The following is an 18,167-nucleotide window of genomic DNA, read 5'->3' on the forward strand; positions in this document are numbered from 1 at the left end:
TGACCAGGAGACAGGGACATTACAACACCTTGGATTGATTTGACAGATTTTCCCTCCTCTATATGGTTTAAACACATACTAAATTAACACTTTGGTTGCCTAAGGTTAATTAATGATATACCATAGATTGCCAGCGCTATTTGTCTATGGAGAAAGTCCCCTTCTTTGCAGGGCTATAACTTTTTAAATTCTATTGCTACATTGCCATTATTAGGGCCCATTCAAAGTCCTATATGTATTGTTCATTGTGTAGCAACGTTAAACTTTTTCATTCACATATTCATAGTAAAGTATGGTCTAATGTATAAGTATGTTTTCATCTCTTTCTGCAGCTTTCTCCAGAACGTGATATATAGCCCCAAATGCATTATATTGATGATGAAATACAGTTTGATGGCAATCGGGGCGATATAAAAAATTCCAACTAGACGTACTTCTAGAAGTTACTACACGTCATCTGATGTTGACCGGATGGGCGAGGGGGCGTTTATAATTCCGTGGGCAGCGTTATACCAATCATCTAATGTGGGTCAAATGTTCATCATAGCAGTTAGTGTCGAACACGGTAATATTACACGCTAAAACTCACCCCAGTCTCCGCGGGCCGTTGGGCGATCAGCGTGGGGTAGACAGTTTTCCATTATGGGATGTTGAAATAGTCGGTCCCATTTCCAGGTTGTATAATAATATATACGTCCAAATCATGTTGTTTTTTCGAGTTATTTGCAGCGATCGATGTTCACTGTGTGAAGACGGAGTCTCTCTAACATTAGCGAGTGCCCGGACCCCATATGGAGTGAGTCCTACCGGGTTAAAGGTTGACATCCGGTTTCGATCTGCCGATCGGCCACCAGATGGCGGTCTTGAACCGCTAGAGGATTGAGAGGAGATCACACTTGTGTCTCAGGCCAGCGGAGGGACATTATGGATCAGATCGCAGATTTTTGAAATATTGATATAAAGACGACGTAAAGCGTCCCCCGGCAACTTTAGCATCGCCAGCAAAGACGTCTAAAGACGCCCCCTGGCAGTCAAAGTGTTAACTACATTGATTTCCTGTTATAGCTACTGAAAACACTGCAACAAGAAATAAACTTGCATCCAAGCTGTTCCCTAGCAACACAATTTCACTGAAACCTATATTATCCAATACCTTTGAACTACCTTTGAACAGGAAAATGCAAACGTATAGGAGAAGGGAATGAAGAGATAATGGGGTGTGGCCACCATGTGGAATCCTTGAGGTCCAGGGGTGTAGAACCAAAGCGCAAGTGGAAAACACAGTTTCTAACCCTTTGAGGTGTACAATCTCACTTGTGATTATTCTAATGATGATGTGCTAACAATGGCTACAGCTCTATTTCCAGAGCAAGATGACATTCCGAAATAGGTGTAAAAGGAAAAAAAGTGTATCTGCACTCCAGCTCTTTCAGTGATGTACTGTAGCTACCAGTAGAATCCTAAAATCATGTCTTGGAATTAGTTAAACACTGCTCCATTTTGCAGTTACTAGCTGCAGATGGCAGAGGGATTTGTGGCTTAGGCAGAGACAGTAGAGTAGAGATGAGATGAAAGCATGTTTCGTCTTCTCAAGGTCAGCAGAGGATAAAAAGGGCCTTGTTTTTTAAATGTTCTTCAGCCGAGACTGAACAAACCTATTAACTTGATCACGGAAACAGAAGTCTGACCCAAACGCCACACCAAAAGTGTCAAGCTACGTTGCAGACTGGAGATGCCAGAGCTGAGAGAAGACATAGACATCAGCATTCTGTAAATGTCTTCTGTTTGTGCACAGAAGACAGTTTGTAATGAAGTGTGTGTGTGTGTGTGTGTGTGTGTGTGTGTGTGTGTGTGTGTGTGTGTGTGTGTGTGTGTGTGTGTGTGTGTGTGTGTGTGTGTGTGTGTGTGTGTGTGTGTGTGTGTGTGTGTGTGTGTGTGTGTGTATGTATGTGTGTGTGTGTGTGTGTGTGTGTTGCAGTGCTACACTGTTGGCGTTCCTGGTGGAGCTGTTGAAGAGCTCCGTGGCCATGCAGGAACAGATGCTGGGGGGGAAAGGGTTCCTGGTAATTGGCTACCTGCTGGAGAAGGTCAGTATTCATGTACTTTACATTTTTTTACCATATTCTGTAAATGCGGGGTCTATTATTAATATTCTTGAATAGTTTGGTTTGTAAATAGAAAACGTAGCTTTTTTTGGAACTTTATAACCCATTGGGGGCGACAGTGGCTCAGGAGGTAGAGCGGCCAGGAGGAACTTAAGGTTCCCGGTTCGATTCTGACTAGTCTCGGCAGCGTGTCGAAGTGTCCTTGAGCAAGACACTTAACGTTAGGTTATGACTATAACCAAGTTCTGTTAGTTAGGGGCGATGCTTGGCATCGCTACTGCACTATCTCGCGTACGTGCACGCGTACTGAATAAACCACAAATGTACCTCTAATACCAGTATTAGTCTGACCACACCCCTCATCAGCTTACCTTCATAAGCAGGTGTGTGGTCACCTGCTCTCCTCCTTCCCAAGCTTTCACCACAAGGTGAGGACAAGGGCTGCAGCGGCCGTCCGATGCCAAGCATCGCCCCTAACTAACAGAACTTGGTTATAGTCATAACCTAACGTTCTGTATCGTTAGTGGCTTAGCTTGGCATCGCTACTGCACAAGGGAGGCCAAGCGGAGCCACTTGGCTGACAAATACACCCCGCTGACAGCCCCCTAAAACCATCAGAACAGGGAGGGCCGAGCCCCCCCGACCCCCCCTAATGGAGGGTAGCCCCCCTATTAGGGACGTCACGGGAGGGCGACGGACCCGACCGTGCGAAGAGGCACTCAAGCAACTCAACGCACAGGGTGAGCAGACCGTGGCTCGACCCCACGACTACACACACGCACAACCCGCATGCCACCCGGGAACGAACGGAGGAACAACCTCGTTACTGCCCCCAGAATCACGGGGTCAAGGGCAAACCCAACCCCGTGGCAAGGCCGTAGCAGCGGAGCACGAAGGAAGACCCAGACCCACCAAAAGGACTGGACTCCCTAGAATGGGGGCCCGGAGAAGTCCATGATGCCAGCATCAAGACCCCACCAGGTGGGCACGTAGTGCCCCGCCCCCCACATCGCCAGCGTATTCGGACAAAGGCCCCTCAGTTACTGCACCTGGTATTCCCAGGCGGAACCAACCAGGCCAGAACCTGCCCAGCTTCCGAGATCGGACGAGATCGGGCGTGTTCAGGTCGGTATGGCCGTAAGCCGAGCGGGCCCCGTCCCCCCAATAGCACACCGCCTGGCACACTGACCCTGCAGAATAGGCAGTCAGCATGGCCGTAAGCACACAAAAAGGTTAACCAACGGAAGCAGGCAGCGCACCGGGGAAAAACCAGGCAACAGGCTGTTAACCCTAGCCTGGAGACTGCGGACGAGACAGGCGCCAGAGGGGACAGCTGAACACAGCCGCCCCGGCGGAAGGAGCGTAAGCTGGCGGTGTTGCATGACCAAGCCTCCATTTAACAACCCCCACCCAGAGGGGTCGAGGCAGAGAAGGCTGACACGATTGGCAGACGTCATGAACGTGCAGGGGCACCCTCAAACGGTGAACCCGGGAGTTGACACTGCTCCAACACACCAGGGAATCAACCACCTCGGTGTTACCCAATGCGGTGGTTGTTCCTATAACCCCTCAAGAAAAAACTCCAAAACACACCTGCGGGTATACACCGGCTATACCGCAGTACAAGTGTTTCAGTTTCCAAAAAGGGTTAACCCAGGCCTACGGGTCGCAAACATCACTTCGGACCGGGCCTGGCGGTACGGGAAGCACAGGGTCACCAGAGGAGGTCAAAAAACCCACCCCCACAGGCCCCTCTTCGCCATGCGTGAGAGAGGAGCGAAAAATAATGGAGAACCAGCCCCTAAGCACACCGTACCTGGTATTCCCCGGCGGTCTCCCAACCAAGTACTAACCAGGACCAACCTGTGTAGCGGCCGAGATCCGACGAGATCGAGCGCGTACAGAATGGCATGGCTGTAAGCCATGACGACAGTGCTGAGTAAAAACATACCCAACCAGGGTCTCCATAGCGCTTAACCCTGTGACACCCAGACCGACCTGGCATTTTTCCCCCTGAAAAAAGCCCAAGTCCCTCAGGGTACCAGAACAGCAGATCTGCATCCCCGGCGGACAACGGGTTCAACTGATCTGGACCAGCGTGACCAGAACCAGTCCCGTGCCCTAACCACGCCGACATGCCTACTCCAGGAGAAGGGCAGATATGCGTGTTGATCTTAACATGAAAAGAAGGCGCCACCCAGACGTTCGGACGAACCGCGCCTGGTGGCCCACCCCAAGGGCGTGAGACCCCACTACATATGTTCAGATCCATCCCGTCATCATCCCCCAGACATGAACGAGAATCCGTCGACAACCCACCCAGGTCATGGGATGTGGTCGCCGGAAGAGGAAAAACCCCCATCTCAGTTGCTTTATAAAAACGCTGTTTCAACCATAAGCAACCAAGGCGTGCCAGTCAATCGCCTGTTTACAGCGAGCTAGCACTATACGTGCGTCGGGACACACCCCCATCAATGAACAGGCTATTTAGACCTGTCATTGAATCCCCAAGGCGCCCAGGGGAACGACAAGAGGGGTGTGACACTCCCTAACTCCAACACTTCTGGAATAGAAAGAAGGAAGCATCAACAGTATGTATCCCAGTCCACACAGCCGGGGTAAAAAATGTTCACATTTTTACATCCCACCACCCTCCCATAGGAAAGAGACGGGGATCCCCAGAGAGACTTCCCACGCGAGCTGTACAGATTGAAAAGAATATATTGCACCTTGAGCCATGTAAAAAACTGGTTTTAGGGCCTCCGGGGAAGAGGCACCGAACCCATACACACTCAATAAACGAATTGAATCGAATATACATACAATAGAAAAGGACCCTTCTAGAGGGTCCACTCACTTTGACAATCTGAGGAGGAAGGCTCTGTACTCTGATGGAGGCTTCCTCACATGGAAGAAGGAGTCCGAACTCACAGAAGGCCTGAGTAGGCGCTTGGTGAGGAGGAGCCCTGACCACCCCCCCTGAAAACAGATCCATCACATGGACCTGAACAGCACACGGAAGTCCTACCAACAGAGACGCGCACGGTGACGTACTCTATGGCGGGGGAATTCCTGCGGTGCACACGCCCAATATACCAGGCCGTGGGACCAGGAACTCCCTCCCCCCCCCCCCCCCCCCCCCCCCGTAACGTGCCGAACCGCCACGTGACGGGAACCTTGAAGGACAGGGGGTGTACCCCTGACCGACAGAACAATGGGGAGAGGAAAGGTTACCAGTTCACCCCTTTACGACCCCACACCCATGATACGACGTAACGACAAAAAGAGAATATGACACAGTCATAGTCAGCTCTATGAAGCGTTACACAGCTCCACACAGCGCACGAGCTAACCTGCCATCTGATTTTTACTAAGGAAAAACACAGAATAGAGAGGGCTCTAAGAACCCCGGTCCAACATACACATGTGCTTCTGTGGCCAGTACAACCCAGTTGTAGGTCACATGACACACACAACCCATCATCACCTACAAAAAATGGCAAAAACACTCAACAGAGGAACGCCGTTTTTTTCACAATGAGAGAATACATCATTCTTGATTAGTATCGACCACAGGCCTTGCTAAGCACACATGACAGCAACCAAACCAATTTCCCTTTAGGAAATAAGTTTCTCCAGCAGATTTAGCACAACCTCAGCAATCAAGCTGAGAGTTACATCGTATCCCTACCACACAAAAGACACAATTAATGCACAACATGTCTGATAGGAGGTGATAAAGTCCCCAGGGAACCGGGGGGGGAAACACAATCCTCCTATTTTACCCTCAATACGGCCAGTTAAAACAGGAAAACCTGTTAATGTGTGAACTCACTGTTCATTGTCATTACAGTCTGAGAAAGAACATTCTTTTACTCACTCGTCACCAAGCATAGCTTCATAGGTTAGTTGCCTTAGTAGTGAGTACACGGTACACATAAACACCATGATGTTTCTCACACAACAACCAGATCAATACATCACGATCTGCACGGAGAAGCTAACTGCCAGTGACAAAAACAGCTCACACACAACCCGCAACGTAACCCAAATGCATTGCAACAACACACGTTTTGGGAAAAAACACCGTTATTCACAATACATTTAGCAAGGTAAAACCAGAAGACGTGTTATGAGGTCTGGCCAACCCCGTACCTACCCGGAACGCAGATCAGCGAAGTGCAGTCACAAGAGACCGTAGAACACAGCCGTCCTGTGTTGTTCGATCCGGGCAGCGTCGCCGCTCCACCAGTCGCTACAGTCCTCTTTGTTGACGCAATCCCCGTCTAGGCTCAGGCAGGGTCGACGAACATCCCCTGTCAAGGACGACGTCGTGGTCAAGAGTGTAAAACATGTTAAAATCAAAGCACGTTCAACAGAATAGCATCAAGCTAACGGCTGCTCCAACCGTTCGGGTGCTATTGCTTCCGCTCGCGAGACGCCGATCTAACGACGCACGCGATCAGGAGCGAGCTCCCGGCGGCGCGCGAGAAGCCAAGCTACCCCGCGCCAGGCCACCGACCGGCTAACCGTAAGCTATGAACATGTAAACAATGACATAACACTCACCCAGACAGGCCGCCGTTCTGAACCCTCCTCACTTTTTAAGAGAAAAGAGAAAACAAGACGTCAACACCGCTTCACAACGGTGACATTACCACGTCCGGCGGAATCAGCACAGTACCAACTGGCCTGTATAGCTGACTTTGAACATGAATCTGCCGCTATCGCACATTACATGCACATATCCCCTCGTGAAGGAATACTCTCATTTGGATATGAAAGATGGGGTCTTAACACGGTGACAGAGAGAATCCACTCGTCCAGAACACACAGGGATCACCAGTGTCAATGGTCGCGACCCACTAGTTAAAACTATAATGGTCGCCAGACCAAGGCCTTCTGTCGCCTAGACGGCTAAACAAAGGACCCTAGCCTGGGGCCGGTTTCCATAAACTTTGTCAAGTAGCCCCCATAGCACTAACAGACAAGTGGAGCCCGCCAGCAAACACTACTCACCCAACCTGGAACGCACCGCTCCTCACAACAGCGGCATGTCCGACAGTTCAGCTGTGGCCTGACAGGTTTCACCCCAACAAACACAGCAAGGAACTGCAGTTGAGAAGCATGCAGCGGCGTGCTCCCAATACGAAAACCGGTGGAGGGTTTGTAGAATGATCATCATCTTCTAGACACTCCAGTACGAAGACAATATCGCCGTATTTTCTCGAAAATAGTGAGAGAGAAAATAAAGATATGATGTCAACGTATCCTTGTTTCCCAAGCTGTTCCTAATCCAATTTCTTCCATCATGGTGTCAAGTGTGGGGATCTACCGAGGCACCTCTTCCTTGTGGTGAAAGCGAGAAGGAGGAGAGCAGGTGACCACACACCTGCTTATGAAGGTAAGCTGATGAGGGGTGTGGTCAGACTAATACTGGTATTAGAGGTACATTTGTGGTTTATTCAGTACGCGTGCACGTACGCGAGATAGTGCAGTAGCGATGCCAAGCTAAGCCACTAACGATACAGAACCCCTAATTGCTCCTGATGAGCAGGTTGGCACCTTGCATGGTTACCTCCGCCGTCGGTGTGTGAATAACCGAGTTACAGGCAGTCATTTGCATAATCATATCATATCATGTTATATATTAACCATTTCACTACCACACTACATACGGTTAACCCTTTCACTACCACACTACAGACGGTTAACCATCTGTAGTGTGGTAGTGAAAGGGTTAACCTTATGTAGTGTGGTAGTGAAGGGGTTAATCATTTGTCGTGTGGCAGTGAAAGGGTTAACGTTCTGGATTGCCGCAGTGCAAGGGTTAACCCTTTGGTAGTGTGGCAGTGAAAGGGTTAACCACTGTTGACTAATGGCCGATGCTTGTCTTGTGTCCAGTCATCGCGGGTCCACATCACCAGGGCCGTACTGGAGCAGTTCCTCTCGTTTGCCAAGTACCTGGACGGCCTGACTCACGGAGCGCCACTCCTCAAACAGCTCTGTGATCACGTGCTCTTCAACGCCGCCATCTGGATACACACCCCTGCCAAGGTATGGCAGAGATATTTCAACCCTAATGCTATACACCTGTAACCTCTAACTTTATGTCAGTTAAGTAACAGTGTTTAAAAGTTGAGAGTGTTGTGTACACTCATAATTAGAGACAGTAGAGTTGCTGTCGGATACAAATATACATGGGGTGTCCAAAGAAATTTCAAAACAGACTTACAGTATGGTTCTACATGGCTCAGTATGAGGAGGGTTCAAGGAGAAAGGTTCAACACGATGAGGTTACAAATGATAGATCAGAAGAGAGAAGAGAGTGTGATGCTATAGAGCAGGGGTCAGCAACCTTTTTGACATGGAGTGCCTGTTTGAAATATAGTTGTAACTAGTGTGCCTCAACAATATTCCATGCATCGTAATTTTTTTTTCTCATAATCAGGTCTTTTTAATGATAATTTTTACATTATTACATCATTATTGTTATTGTTATTATTAACAATATTATTATGATGGTTGTATCAACCCTAAATCTGAGTTGGGGGGGGGGGGGGGAATGCAATGCAGACAAACAGCTGCATACAGTGCGACCATTTCACTCACATTTGCCCATGAATTTTTGGACACATCACACACCATCGAGCTATGTGCTGTCATAGCTCCACCTACAGGCCTAATGGATAACACCAGGAGAACACCAGGATGTGAATGGAGGGTGAATGTGAGGTATATCGTGTAAATAAGTTTTGATTGATCGCAAGACTACACTGTAAAAATAATAATAATAATAAGTTACCAGAACTTAAAAATATTGAGTTCAGTTACTGTGCATTAAGGTTTTCAGTTTTCAATCCATAATAAGTTAACAGAAAAATAAGTACACAACCACATTATTTCAACCTAATAAAACTATGTTTATTGTCATTGTTTTAAGAACACAAGTTGACTTGGTAATACTCACATTTTGAGTAAAAAAAATTGCTTTTAACATGTGCAATGTTCAATGAAATAGAAAAATAAATAATAAAATGTGTTGAATAATCCCACACTGGTCACAATGGTGACCGTAATAATGTTTTTGTTATAAGGCTCTGCAAATGTTACTGAATGATGTAGCAATGCATTTCCAGCTAAATTGAAATAATAAACAAATAAAGGGTCTCAATTAAATATGTGGTAGTAAAAAGAACCTGTGGGAGGATTTCAACAAGATAAATGCGACAACAGTGCAAAAAATTTCACTATAATATTTCAAAAAAAAAGAAAGAAAATTATATAATTTTTTTTTCTTTTTTTTTATACTGCTGCCCCCTGTGCCTATGAAAATGCCCCTGCGTGCTTATGCAGGCACGCGTGCCTAGGGTTGCCTACCCCTGCTATAGAGTTATGCTAGCATAGCTAGGGAGATGGTGGAGTATGCTATCCGCATGAAAACACAGCCTGAGGCAAGTGTGGAAGCCTGGTACGCCCAATATCTCCCTTGGCCAGGGGATGGTTTCCTTCCGACTGACCGACAGATGTTGGCTTTCCATTGGGGAGACCCGAGGTACAATGGAGGTGTTACTTATACATGTCTGAAAATCAGGGGCTCGTTCAAACTACCATATTTTGTGGAGAACAAGTTTGTTATTTAGGAACAACGACCACTATGAATTTAGAATTGTTTCGTTTTTTCAGGGTTGTAATTAGCATTCTCCAACATGTGCCCAATTGTAAACCATTGTTTGTTTGAGCCATGCTATTTTCTTCCTTATCTACAGAAACAACTAATGTGATCACCCCCTCTCAATAAAGACATTCATTTATTTACATGTACTGTATTTCTTTATAAGGAATTAAATATATATATATATATATATATATATATATATATATATATATATATATATATATATATATAATACATAGAGAGAGAGAGAGAGAGAGAGAGAGAGAGAGAGAGAGAGAGAGAGAAAGAGAGAGAGAGAGAGAGAGAGAGAGGGAGGGAGACTGAATTAAAACAACTAACTACACATTATATCGGGCAACATATGTCCCCATCACACTTAAAACCACATGAGATCTCACAATAAAAAAATGCTAAAATACACCTGTCCGTCTGCAACACAACAAAAAAACATTGAAGCTCCACCCAAACAAAAAAAGTATCCATACTTCCATTCAACACATAATATGTCATCAAGAACAACATATGAGCAACCCAAAAGGGTCCCGTCAGTCCATTTGTGTCAGTTTTTATATCCAGCTCATGAAAAAAAAGATCCCCTTCATCAGGACCTTCCGTTCCACCGAAATAATCCTGCAACAGGTATTGTTCCCCGACGCTCCGCGCTTCAGTCCAATCGTCCAGACAGACCCTGTTGTGACAGGCCGTCCTCAGCCCCAATAAAGAAGCCACTTCCTCTGACCCGGCTACATTCACAACATCTTTCAGTGTCATTGTCCCAACTGCTTGCAGACACTGTCCAAGCCCAGGTCTACTCCCTTCCTGAATGTCCAGCCGGGCTCCACACATCAGAAGCTCCATTATCATGGTAACATTATATTATCCAGTTTTCTGAGCTTCTGCACAATCTTTCTCAGTCTAAAAACTTCCTGGGAAGTGTACCCCCCATTGTTCTTCGACCTCATTTGAGTCCTTGCTGAAAAAATAAACATCTCCAAATCTTCAAAAAAATCTTCCACTTTGACACTTCTCAAATTTTTTGTTGTGTGCAGGAACTTCTGTATCTGCCTGACTGCATAAAATTTTTTCCGTTGTGAATCAGACACTTGAGAAGCATTTGGGAACTCATCTTCCTCAACACTTGAGATGTCATCCCCCCATTGTTTTTCAATCTCACCCCATTGTTTTTCAACTTCATCCTCGTCCATGCTGGACTGAGAGGAACCTGTGTCTTCTATGACCAAACTTGTCACTCCTTCCTTATCCTGAGAGCCCACCCCTCCATCACTTCCCACCACGCCATCCACTGTCTGACTGTGTACATTGTCCACCACATTCAAATGTTCCCCTATTACATCACTTGTCATATTTTTTTGATTCCTTTTTTTACCCTGACGCGGTGTTGGGCTTGGGGGGACAAAAAAACCTCTGCTCTCCCCTGTTACCTCGCCACTTGTTGAAGGGGGGGCAGCATCTCTGATTCCCACCTCCTTACCTACACAACCACTGGTCGAGGGGGGAACAGCGTCTCCCACCCCTCCCTCCTCTGTACCTGCACCACCCGCACCACCCCCTGTTACCCCACAGTCGCCACTAGTTGAGGGGGGGGCAGCTTCCCTCACTCCTCCCTCCTCTGTACCAAGGCTCTGCTTCGTACCTGCTACACCGGTTCTGTGGCCCTGCAGCTGGATACTATCTGCTGCGCTACTGTCGGTCTGCAAAGGGACTCTATTTACATTGCTGGCGGTCTGCAGCGGGACTCTGTTGTCGTCACTGCTCTCTGCTCTGCGCTGCAACACTCTTCCCTCCTCTGTACCACTACCTGCGCTGATCCCAGCCCCGCGCTCCTCCTGGGGCTGAGGCGGAGGTCGCCTTGCCCCTCTCCCCGCACAATCTCGGGAGATATGACCCAGTTCCCCGCATCCGAAACACTTCCCCGAATTACCAGAACTCACAAAAACCACATAATCAAACTCATCAACCTTTATCTTAAAAACCAACTCAAGCTCCTCTCCGCTGTTGTTTAGAATCATTAAAACCTGTCGCCTGTGTGAGACAACATGCTTTAAAAGCGGAGATTACATCCCGACGACATTTTTCTTATAGGGGAAATTATCCTCCCATGTCGTGCTAGTTGACTTCTCAATAGTTCGTCACTGATGAACGGCGGAACGTTGGAAATAAAGACATTTCTGCCTGGTGTGGAGAGCGGCTCTACAGAAAGAAAAGCCCCGTCAACACTTATCCCCGATTGAACCAGTGTGTGCACCTTGTCCAACGAGTCAAGAAAAATCACTACTCCTTGATTCATTCTTGCAGCTGATTTAATGCTTTTATGTCCAACAATACTTCCAACTGCCAAACTGCAGTCCTCTACTGACACATTAGGAACAGATATCTTGATACCATGCTTTCTACCAATTTTGGAAAAGTCCATATTGGCGTCTGACGTCATCCAACAGCACAGCCTGGCCGATGCGGCCAAACAAACAAAACACTCCCACTTAACCCTATACACACCAAAACACACAGCAAACCAACACTACACTTATAATACAATATCCCATAAACAAATTAACAAAATAGACAGATAAAGATAGAAAAAAACTCACTACACCTCCAATCTCCAACCTCTCCAATCTCTCCAATCTCATTCCCAGCATGCACTGAGAGAGAGAGAGAGAGAGAGAGAGAGAGAGAGAGAGAGAGAGAGAGAGAGAGAGAGAGAGAGAGAGAGAGAGAGAGAGAGAGAGAGAGAGAGAGAGAGGCGTATATTTACCCAGGGAAACATATACCATTTGTTTTATCCAAAGTACTGTGGGAGTGAAATCGACTCTCGGTGTGGAGAGGATTGCTCATGAGTGTGAAAGACTATTAGGCATAAACAAACGGAGGGTAAAAGAAGACAGAGAGAGAGAGTGAAATGCTATTTTCCACTCATGGTTCATTGGAGGAAGTACCACAATGTTCTTGTCTGCAGGCAGGGAAAACGTTAGGTTATGACTATAACCAAGTTCTGTTAGTTAGGGGCGATGCTTGGCATCGCCTTCTGCACTATCTCGCGTACGTGCACGCGTACTGAATAAACCACAAATGTACCTCTAATACCAGTATTAGTCTGACCACACCCCTCATCAGCTTACCTTCATAAGCAGGTGTGTGGTCACCTGCTCTCCTCCTTCCCAAGCTTTCACCACAAGGTGAGGACAAGGGCTGCAGCGGCGTCCGATGCCAAGCATCGCCCCTAACTAACAGAACTTGGTTATAGTCATAACCTAACGTTCTGTATCGTTAGTGGCTTAGCTTGGCATCGCCTTCTGCACAAGGGAGGCCAAGCGGAGCCACTTGGCTGACAAATACACCCCGCTGACAGCCCCCCAAAACCATCAGAACAGGGAGGGCCGAGCCCCCCCGACCCCCCCTAATGGAGGGTAGCCCCCCTATTAGGGACGTCACGGGAGGGCGACGGACCCGACCGTGCGAAGAGGCACTCAAGCAACTCAACGCACAGGGTGAGCAGACCGTGGCTTGACCCACGACTACACACACGCACAACCCGCATGCCACCCGGGAACGAACGGAGGAACAACCTCGTTACTGCCCCCAGAATCACGGGGTCAAGGGCAAACCCAACCCCGTGGCAAGGCCGTAGCAGCGGAGCACGAAGGAAGACCCAGACCCACCAAAAGGACTGGACTCCCTGGAATGGGGGCCCGGAGAAGTCCATGATGCCAGCATCAAGACCCCACCAGGTGGGCACGTAGTGCCCCGCCCCCCACATCGCCAGCGTATTCGGACAAAGGCCCCTCAGTTACTGCACCTGGTATTCCCAGGCGGAACCAACCAGGCCAGTAAGCCGAGCGGGCCCCGTCCCCCCAATAGTACACCGCCTGGCACACTGACCCTGCAGAATAGGCAGTCAGCATGGCCGTAAGCACACAAAAAAGGTTAACCAACGGAAGCAGGCAGCGCACCGGGGAAAAACCAGGCAACAGGCTGTTAACCCTAGCCTGGAGACTGCGGACGAGACAGGCGCCAGAGGGGACAGCTGAACACAGCCGCCCCGGCGGAAGGAGCGTAAGCTGGCGGTGTTGCATGACCAAGCCTCCATTTAACAACCCCCACCCAGAGGGGTCGAGGCAGAGAAGGCTGACACGATTGGCAGACGTCATGAACGTGCAGGGGCACCCTCAACCGGTGAACCCGGGAGTTGACACTGCTCCAACACACCAGGGAATCAACCACCTCGGTGTTACCCAATGCGGTGGTTGTTCCTATAACCCCTCAAGAAAAAACTCCAAAACACACCTGCGGGTATACACCGGCTATACCGCAGTACAAGTGTTTCAGTTTCCAAAAAGGGTTAACCCAGGCCTACGGGTCGCAAACATCACTTCGGACCGGGCCTGGCGGTACGGGAAGCACAGGGTCACCAGAGGAGGTCAAAAAACCACCCCCACAGGCCCCTCTTCGCCATGCGTGAGAGAGGAGCGAAAAATAATGGAGAACCAGCCCCTAAGCACACCGTACCCGGTATTCCCCGGCGGTCTCCCAACCAAGTACTAACCAGGACCAACCTGTGTAGCGGCCGAGATCCGACGAGATCGAGCGCGTACAGAATGGCATGGCTGTAAGCCATGACGACAGTGCTGAGTAAAAACATACCCAACCAGGGTCTCCATAGCGCTTAACCCTGTGACACCCAGACCGACCTGGCATTTTTCCCCCTGAAAAAAGCCCAAGTCCCTCAGGGTACCAGAACAGCAGATCTGCATCCCCGGCGGACAACGGGTTCAACTGATCTGGACCAGCGTGACCAGAACCAGTCCCGTGCCCTAACCACGCCGACATGCCCCAGGAAAAGGGCAGATATGCGTGTTGATCTTAACATGAAAAGAAGGCGCCACCCAGACGTCGGGACGAACCGCGCCTGGTGGCCCACCCCAAGGGCGTGAGACCCCACTACATATGTTCAGATCCATCCCGTCATCATCCCCCAGACATGAACGAGGATCCGTCGACAACCCACCCAGGTCATGGGATGTGGTCGCCGGAAGAGGAAAAACCCCCATCTCAGTTGCTTTATAAAAACGCTGTTTCAACCACAAGCAACTAAGGCGTGCCAGTCAATCGCCTGTTTACAGCGAGCTAGCACTATACGTGCGTCGGGACACACCCCCATCAATGAACAGGCTATTTAGACCTGCCATTGAATCCCCAAGGCGCCCAGGGGAACGACAAGAGGGGTGTGACACTCCCTAACTCCAACACTTCTGGAATAGAAAGAAGGAAGCATCAACAGTATGTATCCCAGTCTACACAGCCGGGGTAAAAAATGTTCACATTTTTACATCCCACCACCCTCCCATAGGAAAGAGACGGGGATCCCCAGAGAGACTTCCCACGCGAGCTGTACAGATTGAAAAGAATATATTGCACCTTGAGCCATGTAAAAAACTGGTTTTAGGGCCTCCGGGGAAGAGGCACCGAACCCATACACACTCAATAAACGAATTGAATCGAATATACATACAATAGAAAAGGACCCTTCTAGAGGGTCCACTCACTTTGACAATCTGAGGAGGAAGGCTCTGTACTCTGATGGAGGCTTCCTCACATGGATCACATGGAAGAAGGAGTCCGAACTCACAGAAGGCCTGAGTAGGCGCTTGGTGAGGAGGAGCCCTGACCACCCCCCCTGAAAACAGATCCATCACATGGACCTGAACAGCACACGGAAGTCCTACCAACAGAGACGCGCACGGTGACGTACTCTATGGCGGGGGAATTCCTGCGGTGCACACGCCCAATATACCAGGCCGTGGGACCAGGAACTCCCTCCCCCCCCCCCCCCCCCCCCGTAACGTGCCGAACCGCCACGTGACGGGAACCTTGAAGGACAGGGGGTGTACCCCTGACCGACAGAACAATGGGGAGAGGAAAGGTTACCAGTTCACCCCTTTACGACCCCACACCCATGATACGACGTAACGACAAAAAGAGAATATGACACAGTCATAGTCAGCTCTATGAAGCGTTTCACAGCTCCACACAGCGCACGAGCTAACCTGCTATCTGATTTTTACTAAGGAAAAACACAGAATAGAGAGGGCTCTAAGAACCCCGGTCCAACATACACATGTGCTTCTGTGGTCAGTACAACCCAGTTGTAGGTCACATGACACACACAACCCATCATCATCACAATGAGAGAATACATCATTCTTGATTAGTATCGACCACAGGCCTTGCTAAGCACACATGACAGCAACCAAACCAATTTCCCTTTAGGAAATAAGTTTCTCCAGCAGATTTAGCACAACCTCAGCAATCAAGCTGAGAGTTACATCGTATCCCTACCACACAAAAGACACAATTAATGCACAACATGTCTGATAGGAGGTGATAAAGTCCCCAGGGAACCGGGGGGGGAAAAACACAATCCTCCTATTTTACCCTCAATACGGCCAGTTAAAACAGGAAAACCTGTTAATGTGTGAACTCACTGTCCATTGTCATTACAGTCTGAGAAAGAACATTCTTTTACTCACTCGTCACCAAGCATAGCTTCATAGGTTAGTTGCCTTAGTAGTGAGTACACGGTACACATAAACACCATGATGTTTCTCACACAACAACCAGATCAATACATCACGACCTGCACAGAGAAGCTACTGCCAGTGACAAAAACAGCTCACACACAACCCGCAACGTATCTCAAATGCATTGCAACAACACACGTTTTGGGAAAAAACACCGTCATTCACAATACATTTAGCAAGGTAAAACCAGAAGACGTGTTATGAGGGTCTGGCCAACCCCGTACCTGCCCGGAACGCAGATCAGCGAAGTGCAGTCATAAGCCACCGTAGAACACAGCCCTCTTTGTTGACGCAATCCCCGTCTAGGCTCAGGCAGGGTTGACGAACATCCCCTGTCAAAGATGACGTCGTGGTCAAGAGTGTAAAACATGTTAAAAATCAAAGCACGTTCAACAGAATAGCATCAAGCTAACGGCTGCTCCAACCGTCCGGGTGCTATCGCTTCCGCTCGCGAGACGCCGATCTACGACGCACGCGATCAGGAGCGAGCTCCCGGCGGCGCGCGAGAAGCCTAAGCTACCCCGCGCCAGGCCACCGACCGGCTAACCGTAAGCTATGAACATGTAAACAATGACATAACACTCACCCAGACAGGCCGCCGTTCTGAACCCTCCTCACTTTTTAAGAGAAAAGAGAAAACAAGACGTCAACACCGCTTCACAACGGTGACATTAACACGTCCGGCGGAATCAGCACAGTACCAACTGGCCTGTATAGCTGACTTTGAACATGAATCTGCCGCTATCGCACATTACATGCACATATCCCCTCGTGAAGGAATACTCTCATTTGGATATGAAAGATGGGGTCTTAACACGGTGACAGAGAGAATCCACTCGTCCAGAACACACAGGGATCACCAGTGTCAATGGTCGCGGCCCACTAGTTAAAACTATAATGGTCGCCAGACCAAGGCCTTCTGTCGCCTAGACGGCTAAACAAAGGACCCTAGCCTGGGGCCGGTTTCCATAAACTTTGTCTAGTAGCCCCCATAGCACTAACAGACAAGTGGAGCCCGCCAGCAAACACTACTCACCCAACCTGGAACGCACCGCTCCTCACAACAGCGGCATGTCCGACAGTTCAGCTGTGGCCTGACAGGTTTCACCCCAACAAACACAGCAAGGAACTGCAGTTGAGAAGCATGCAGCGGCGTGCTCCCAATACGAAAACCGGTGGAGGGTTTGTAGAATGATCATCATCTTCTAGACACTCCAGTACGAAGACAATATCGCCGTATTTTCTCGAAAATAGTGAGAGAGAAAATAAAGATATGATGTCAACGTATCCTTGTTTCCCAAGCTGTTCCTAATCCAATTTCTTCCATCATGGTGTCAAGTGTGGGGATCTACCGAGGCACCTCTTCCTTGTGGTGAAAGCGAGAAGGAGGAGAGCAGGTGACCACACACCTGCTTATGAAGGTAAGCTGATGAGGGGTGTGGTCAGACTAATACTGGTATTAGAGGTACATTTGTGGTTTATTCAGTACGCGTGCACGTACGCGAGATAGTGCAGAAGGCGATGCCAAGCTAAGCCACTAACGATACAGAACTGAGCATGAAGAACAAAGCAGCGAAGGAGGGGATGGGATGCAGAGCACATGCGAGTGTCCTTTACTGTATGTTAGACAACGGAGTTAGCAGGAGAAAGGAGGGGTTGCGTGGTAGAGTGGGGTGTGGTTTGGGCTCTGCTGCAGGAGAGAGATGGGTGGGAGTGGCTCATGGGAGCAGTGCCAGGGTTAATTAATTGGCACAGGTGTTACCTGTTGACTAATTGCACCTGCAT

General features: G+C 48.7%; 1 pseudogene across 1 annotated transcript in view; it reads left to right on the top strand.

Annotated features, from left to right (window-relative positions):
* Nucleotides 1-2,027: 2,027 nt before the first annotated feature.
* Nucleotides 2,028-18,167, top strand: part of LOC311233444 (neurobeachin-like) — a 129,061-nt pseudogene continuing 112,921 nt past the window's right edge. The window contains exons 1-2 of the transcript in view: nucleotides 2,028-2,087; nucleotides 8,010-8,162. The product of the transcript in view is annotated as a neurobeachin-like (transcript). The remainder of the gene's footprint in view (nucleotides 2,088-8,009; nucleotides 8,163-18,167) is intronic.

This window comes from Notolepis coatsorum (genome assembly GCF_963971535.1).
Source record: "Notolepis coatsorum genome assembly, chromosome: 8".
NCBI lineage: Eukaryota > Metazoa > Chordata > Actinopteri > Aulopiformes > Paralepididae > Notolepis > Notolepis coatsorum.